The following is an 8,752-nucleotide window of genomic DNA, read 5'->3' on the forward strand; positions in this document are numbered from 1 at the left end:
TTTTTTGACATGTGAAATGTGAATATTTTCTTCCATATGCATGTTATTTTGGTTTTTAAGATGTTTATTTTGTAAAATAGTTTGAATAGAACTATTTTACAGCAAAACCAACCAATCAACTTGATGGTCAATATTTTGAAAATTATATAGCTTAAATTTTGTAGCACACTCTGACTCAGAAGAGCACAAGTTTGATTATTAATGATATTGTTCCTGTGACAGCAATATATCAATATTTTAACAAAATACAATGTAGGTACATTTCATGTATTTTTAGCAATAGTTTTATTATGATGACTCAAACAAGGTATTCAATATTATTTGCCAAAATAAGTTATTTCAATGTTATGTTAAATAAATCATACATTTTTAAAATTTAGAAATAAACCTCTGAGCCATAGAAATGCTTCTGTTAAGAAATTCCAACTATCCATGAGTCACCAGTAGGACATAGTTTCTAGTAAGTTTTCCATCTCTATGCCTCTAAATCATATTGTATGAATTGCATGGTGTTGCTTCTTGTCACAACTTCTTTCTTCTTGAGTGGGATCTTTATTTTGCTGGCAATCTAAGATATTAAAATACAAGGAAGGTTAACAAGGTTAACAAGGAAGGGGATAAAGATGAGGAATCTGCAAGAGCACATCACATGACTGAAAGTATGGAAAGAATATTATTGGAATCAGACAGAGTGGAAAGATACCACTAAGGATCCATCTTGTGTGACCCATGGGAAAAATGGTGAGTGTTGAGAAATAAATTTGCAGTTTTTTCTCAGTATGGCAAGAAAACTTTTAAATTCCAACTAGAGCTGAAGGAATTCATGAAGAGAAACTGTAAATGGGCATTATGATGTGTGAAATAATTGTTACAAGTTTCAAAGGAATACATTGATCAAAGGATGCGATTTACTTGCTACAAAGAGAGTATCAAGCAAAACATGATTATTTTTGTCAAGTTTCTGTTCCTGCAGAATTATTTTGTAATTGTACCAAAATAAAATAATTCATCTCTGCACAATCATTAGGGGTCCTACTCTCTCAAAAACTCAATATATAAAACAGAGAAAAACATTAGGGTGAACTTGCGAGATGCATGTTTGATAATTTAGGACAATATGAAGTGACCTCAGGAAAATAGAAGCTTCTATAAATATCCTCTCACAGTGGAAAGAAGAAAACTTGGCATGGTCACAGCCACAAGTTATCAAAAAACGAGGCTAGAAGCGGAAGAAGATGGCGCTCACCAGCTTTTTACCTGCACCTACTCAGCTGTCTCAAGACCAGCTTGAGGCTGAAGAAAAGACAAGATCCCAGAGATCACGACAGACCTCGCTGGTCTCCTCCTGAAGAGAACCTCCCCCTTACGGGTACTGGAAATGGTGGATACCTAGATTATTAGAGGATTTTGGAGATGGAGGTGCTTTTCCAGAGATCCACGTGGCCCAGTATCCCCTGGATATGGGATGAAAGAAAACAATGTCAAATGCACTGGCCATTCAGGTAGATGCTGAAGGAAAAATTAAGTATGATGTAATTGCTCGACAAGGAAAGTCAAAAGACAAGATCATTTATAGCAAGTACACTAACCTGGTTCCCAAGGAAGTCATGAATGCGGATGACCCAGACCTGCAGAGACCTGATGAGGAAGCCATTAAAGAGATAACAGAAAAGACAAGGGTAGCCTTAGAAAAATCTGTATCACAGAAGGTTGCTGCAGCCATGCCAGTCCGAGCAGCCGATAAACTGGCTCCTGCTCAGTATATCCAATACACACCATCTCAACAAGGAGTGGCTTTCAACTCTGGAGCTAAACAGAGAGTTATTCGGATGGTGGAAATGCAGAAAGATCCAATGGAGCCTCCAAGGTTCAAGATTAATAAGAAAATTCCCCGGGGACCACCTTCTCCTCCTACACCTGTCATGCATTCTCCTAGCCGAAAAATGACCGTGAAGGAACAACAAGAGTGGAAATTCCTCCCTTCATTTCAAACTGGAAAAATGTGAAGGGTTATACAATTCCATTAGATAAACGTCTGGCTGCAGATGGAAGAGGACTGCAGACAGTCCACATCAATGAAAATTTTGCAAAACTGGCCGAAGCCCTGTCCATTGCTGATCAAAAGGCTTGTGAGGCTGTGGAAATGCGTGCTCAAGTAGAGAGAAAGATGGCTCAAAAAGAAAAGGAGAAACATGAAGAGAAACTTAGAGAAATGGCCCAGAAAGCCAGAGAGAGAAGAGCTGGGATCAAAACCCATGTGGAAAAAGATGATGGGGAGGCACGTGAGAGGGATGAAATCCGCCATGACAGGCGAAAAGAGAGCCAGCATGACCGGAATCTTTCCAGGGCAGCTCCAGATAAGAGGTCAAAACTGCAGAGAAATGAAAATGGAGATATCAGTGAAGTTATTGCTCTTGGTGTGCCCAACCCTCAGACTTCCAATGAAGTTCAGTATGACCAAAGGCTCTTCAACCAATCCAAGGGTATGGACAGTGATTTTGCAGGTGGAGAAGATAAAATTTACTATGTTTATGACCAAGCCTGGAGAGGTGGTAAAGATATTGCCCAGAATATTTACAGGCCCAGTAAAAATCTGGACAAGGACATGTATGGTGATGACCTAGAAGCCAGAATAAAGACTAACAGATTTATTCCTGATAAGGAGTTTTCTGGTTCAGATCGTAGACAGAGGGACTGAGAAGGACCAGTTCAATTTAAGGAGGATCCTTTTGGTTTGGACAAATTTTTGGAAGAAGCCAAACAGCATGGTGGCTCTAAAAGACCCTCAGATAGCAGCCGGCCCAAAGAACATGAGCATGAAGGCAAGAAGAGGAGGAAGGAGTAGATATTTTCTTCAGAGTGAATGAACTGTTATTCATGACCCTATGATGCAGGTCATGTGAGGGAACACTTTGTAAATGGCCAGGATATAAACCAAATCTGGGTGTCAGAGCCCAGCACTACTTTTTCTTACAGGAGAAAGGGGGGAATGGAAAAATTCTACTTTGAATCACTTAGTTGTTTAAAGAGTGGGTTGTGTTTGTGATTCCCCCACCTTTTGGCATTTATAGAACATACTGCCTCACACCACACGTAAAATTAAGGCCACTTCCTTTTGGGCGACATTAGTACTTTGGGGTTAATATTTTATCTAAGAATGACTGCTTACGAATAAAGTTACCCCAACCACTGAGTAGAAAGAAGGATGTTCACATGTTGGAACTGTACTGCCAAATGATGTTTGCCCCTCTTGTGCTCTGTTTTAATTTGGAGTGTGGAAAGAAAGCTCTTGCTTGGTGCAACTATTTGTTTCAAATAAAAACATTTAGACAAAAAAAAACAAAAAACAAAAAACAAAAAAAAAAAAATGAGGCTAGCCTAGCCTGGAGGGAACTCTGTGATTTTCAGTTAGTATGTTCCATAATGTAATTTTTATAGTGTAATTTTAATGTGATAAATGGGAGGCGACTACCAAATTTCAAACTATCACTTATCTTCATATCTATTCAAATTTTGAGTTCCAATTTGTTGTTGTGAGCCATACAAAATATGATTTAGTTTGGGAAACCTTTAATAACCTACTCAGTTGTTGAGTCAATTTAGCATATGCTTCTATGTCTAGAGGTCAAAAGCAAGATTATACATGCATTTAAGAACAACATACAGCAAAACAACAACTGATTCCATCATCACCATCATCACATATGCTTTGATTGACTTTCTCTCAGGTAATTGATTCTATTATATTTGAGATGTGTAACTTGTCTTATTTGCCCTACTAGTTATTAATTTCTTTACTCATGGATTTTTATCATTGAATCTTCCACATTCAAAATAGTATCTTCCTTAAAGTGAATGCTTAATAAATGTCAACTGAATTGAATTGAAGATGTTCAATTTACACTTGCTAGCTCTTTTCCTTTTTAGGACCCAATATATTTCAAAAATTTTGAAAGACACGCTGAGATAGGGAACAACTTATTATTGGATAGCTGGCAGGAGGTAATGCCAAAATTCCTGATCAAATCTGCTCTTTCCAAATCTGGTACTCTTTCTCCCCTATTTGCAGTGTTGTTTCAATAGAGGCACATTTGCACAATTTAAAAGAAACTTGGCAGCCTGTAAACTTTATGGGAAGTTTGCAACTAAGAATTGGAAATCACAGTCATTTGAATTATCTCAATGTGCATGCAAGGCAAAGTTGATGGAATCAATTCAAGGCCTTTTAGTGTCTGGATGGAGTTCAGATGTGTGGTACATTGGTAAATGGAATAGAGTCTGTCTTTTTTGAAGCAATCAAATTATACCATTTTTATTAATCTTTGTATATGTAAAGTCCAATGAAGATCAAAAGTTCATCAATGTAATGTATCAGAAATTCAGCTGTGAGAAACATTGAAAGATTGGTTTTGAATTTTTTAAGTTATAAGTTATAGTAAAAATACTTAAAAAACAGTCATTGACCTTAACTCAGCTTCTTATTTTTTGCCCATTTAAATATGTCATTAAAAATAACAATGCCATTTTTTGATCTTCCAGAAATATTAAGCCTACAAATGCAAGAATGGTCCTTCTTTTTTTCTTACCTTTATATAATGTAAAATAAAAATATTTCACCTTTTAATTATATATAATATATATGTATATATACATATATAAACAGATTGCTTGTCTTTCCATCTCTAGAATTTATGAAATATTCACAATTAAGTTTTGATGTAATAAGAGCCTTCCAAAAGGCATCTCTTTAACTGAAGAATAGTATAGATCTAGATTTTTTAAATCAACACATATACCTAGCAATTAGAATTTTCCTACTCTTTAGGAATCTTTTGGCCTACATCACCATGTAGCAAAAAGAAAAAGAAAAGAAAAAAAAAAGAAAACTATAACATGGTTTAATGGTATATTTTTCTCTTCATCATATCAACAACTTAGAATAAAAGAATCCATAATTAAGGTAGACCCCACAAAATGAAGATATGTATCTATTCAGTATATGAGAAAATAAAAATAAAGTATATGACAGTATTTTAAAGCAATTAAGGTATGTTTAAAAAGTATTTAAACGATATGGTTTAACCTGACTTACTACTCTCAATGAGTAAATTCTCAAAAATAGACTTTTCTTTACAGAAAATTGATTTTCCATTTTATTAGCTCTTCTGAATTGACAAAAAAAATATTAATTGGATCCAATCTTTCTCCTTGTGTATGTTTGTGGGTGTGTTTCTTTTTTATGGTGATTTCACTATTTCTCCTTGGAAAAGATTACTATAGAAACTTCTGTTACTATTGATTTCTTGAAACAATGTCTCACTGACAATTAGGAAATATTTTCAGAGGCATTATTTTACCTTACAACTCTTTATTGCACATTAATGTTTAACAGACACAGATAGCCTACACTGTTCCTTCACATAATGTGAAAGAACACATTGTAAAATAGTAAAATCCATTGTAAATTCAGTCAGTAGTTTAGAAGAAAAATCAAAGGCTTATTTCTTTTCAGCTGTCCAGGATTCATTTTTCATTCATCCAGAGGAATTCTGACTTCCTGGCTTTCCATCTCAGTCCTGTGACTGCATTCTGGGCATTCTCTCCTTGCCTCAGAGGTATCCTGTAACACAGTGTGAACATGCTACAATACCACCTCCCCCTTTAAGTGAGTTAAGTTTTCCCAAAGGCACCCAGTTCTACCCCCTTGGGGCAATTCTGTAGGCACCCGGGCACCTGTTTATTAGATGAAGGAAGTTTAAATGCCTTAAAATTGTACACAGGTGTCTTTAATATTGGGCCTAAACACAGACTCATCTCCTCTGCTTCCACTTCTATAACACTCCAGCTCTCTTGTCCTTCCGCTTTGTGTACCTTGAGCTGCTCATATGCATTTAGAAAAGGATCACACATTTTCCACATCTCTGTGCCTTTCTATAAGCTCAGTTTACTCTCTAACTCATCCTCCCAAACACCCTTACCTAATGAACTTTTAACTCTTCTTGCAAGGCTCAGTTTAGGTTATACTTTCACTGTGAAAGTGTCAGTCCCAGATACAGTTAATCTCTAATATGTATGAGACTCCTAAGAATCTTATAAACCACATCACTATGCATGTTTCATACACTATATTTCAAGTATTTGTATATGGCCTTACATGGATTACAAGTAAGAAGAGAATTTAAAGTTTATATACATAAAAATTATTTGAGCATGTAAATATAATGCAGTGTATGGAATCTCCACTCTTACTGCTCTTACGGAGTTTTATTAAGGTATAGGGAAATATATACACACACAGCAAAGAGCTAACTATATTAAAAAGAGAGGCTTTCTTTCTTATCTCTAGAAGGCTGTCAAAGAAAGTCATTAATATTAAATTTGAATCTATATAATACCTAGATAGTTGGGAAATCTTTTCTTAATATCTGTTCTAGCAAGTAGGGATTATCAAATCCATTTCAGTCAATTTTTCATTTCAAAACAGATAGCAATGAAGTTAATAATTTCAAACATTGCTTCAAAATGTGAATAAATTGATTTTGATGTGGGGCATGACTTTTTGTTAGTCACTCATTCTTAAAACTGCAAGAGATGTTTTCAAAATAAAGAATCACCAAACTCAGGAACCTAGTCAAGGATTGCACCAAATAGTAGAAGACAGTTCAACGTTTTTTCTCCTTTGTCCATTTCTCTTCATTATGACATTTATATCCTCCAGTGATTACATATATATATATATATATATATATATATATGTATGCACACATATACACACACACACACAATTATGTATACCTATATATATATATATATATATATATATAATATGTATGCATGTATATTTATTCTAAATATCAATCTATCTACACACAGGCACTGGGGATCAGTGAAAATCCACCCTATTCTCTGGTGCCCAAAATCAAAGGCATATTCATTCAAATATTAATTTGACTTTAAATATATTCAACTGGGTTCTGTGGTTCAATATATAACAGAAAGGGATAATGACAACTTACTTCTTAAAGTAAGCCATTCTTGATTATTTTTGCCTACAGCAACACTGCCTTACTATAGACATGACCTTGTATATTTCACATCAGTATTTTTTAGTCCTTTTCTCAATTCCCATTTTTTCCCTTAGAACTTTCTAATATCAAAAACAGACCACACTCAGCTATAGCATACACAATGCACTATAGTCATTTTCAGAAGGGCAACATTTTATTGCCCTTTTGAAGTAGGGTGAAAAGGGTATGTTGTCTATATGGTGCCACTGATGAAAATGCCATTTAAAAAATACACGCAAATACCACACCCCAGAGAATCTGTCTAAGTACATGGAAGGTAGAACCTTAACACTGAAAGTGCTTTCAAAGTCACAGTTCTGGTTTCAGAATCGTGAAATACTGTTGACTTTCCTTAACATTTGCTGAGAGTTAATTCCTATGGGACTTGTAGAGCTGCTATAACATGTTTCTTAGGTTAGCTCTAAAGAGTTCTTTCTACTTCTAGGTGAGCAAAAATAATTTCTGAAAGCCATCTCTAAAGAATGTTATTCTCAAATTCTACCCCATCCAAACTTTTTCTCCTGATGCATATCACTTTCTAGTTTATTCATATTTAACCATTATAGAACCAGAAATTCCAGATGAAGTAGAAACAACATGATGGAGAAGGGATAAAGATGCTTTTCTACCATTGCTTGACAGTGCATAGTAATCTCAAAGGGCAAAGCATATTACTTCTACTGTATTTTAAGCCTAAACAATAGCTTCACAAGTAATGAAAAGAAGGTATTCATTTCCATTACAACTTCAAACTACTACCTGGAATTCCTGATGCTTTTAAATGTATAACCCTATAATCATAGAGTATAAAAGTCAAAAGCTATAAGTCTCTATATAGGTCTCTATACAGGTGATACTTTTATTGATGCAGGTGCACTAAATGTAAAGTCAACATTGAAATCTGACTTCTGAATTCAAACAACTACAAATGAACCAAAAGAGCAGCAAAGAAATGGGAAAGCACTGGTCAAAGGTTACAAATTTCAAAGTACAAGATTGATATGTTCTATGGATCTAATATACAGCATGGTGATTATAATACTACAATAGAATATTATGTTATATGTTTAAAAGTTGCTAAGAGAGTAGATGTTAAATGTTCTCACCTCCAATGGTAATTATGTGATTGAATGAAGATGTTAGCAAACACTATGGTAGTAAGCATTTTGCAATATGAAGTGTATCAAATAAACTGTTGTACACCTTAAATGTACACAATGTTATATGTCAATTATATCTTAATAAATCTGGAAAAAAAAGAAGCAAAGACAATGCAGCAAAATAATACCTGTTGTTTGGTAAGCAACTCATTTATTTAATATTTATCACACATCTTCTATTTGTCAATTATAGAAAGAATATAAATTAAAAAAAACTTTCATGCCAATAGAATAGTCAGAAAATAAAGTTGTAATAGATAACAATATATTATTATGGATTGAATTATATGGGAAAATTAAGTTGCATAGACACTAAAATTTAGGAAAACTGCAATAGATTGGGCAAGCAGAAACACTCTTATTCAATTTAGTTTCTCATTCCCATGACTGTCACATCCTGTAATAAACCAACTTAGTATATTTCCATTAGTGTCATTGTCACTTCTTTTCAAGTACCTCAAATTGTGAAAGTTCCATTGACTAAGCTACGCTACTACTAACCACAAGCCGTGGAAATAAGATACA

At 34.5% G+C, this 8,752-nt stretch overlaps 1 pseudogene; it reads left to right on the plus strand.

Annotated features, from left to right (window-relative positions):
* Window positions 1-1,235: 1,235 nt before the first annotated feature.
* Window positions 1,236-2,845, plus strand: LOC130855722 (SNW domain-containing protein 1-like; annotated as a pseudogene).
* Window positions 2,846-8,752: the final 5,907 nt, after the last annotated feature.

The sequence above is a fragment of the Hippopotamus amphibius genome, chromosome 6 (genome assembly GCF_030028045.1).
Source record: "Hippopotamus amphibius kiboko isolate mHipAmp2 chromosome 6, mHipAmp2.hap2, whole genome shotgun sequence".
Classification (NCBI taxonomy): domain Eukaryota; kingdom Metazoa; phylum Chordata; class Mammalia; order Artiodactyla; family Hippopotamidae; genus Hippopotamus; species Hippopotamus amphibius.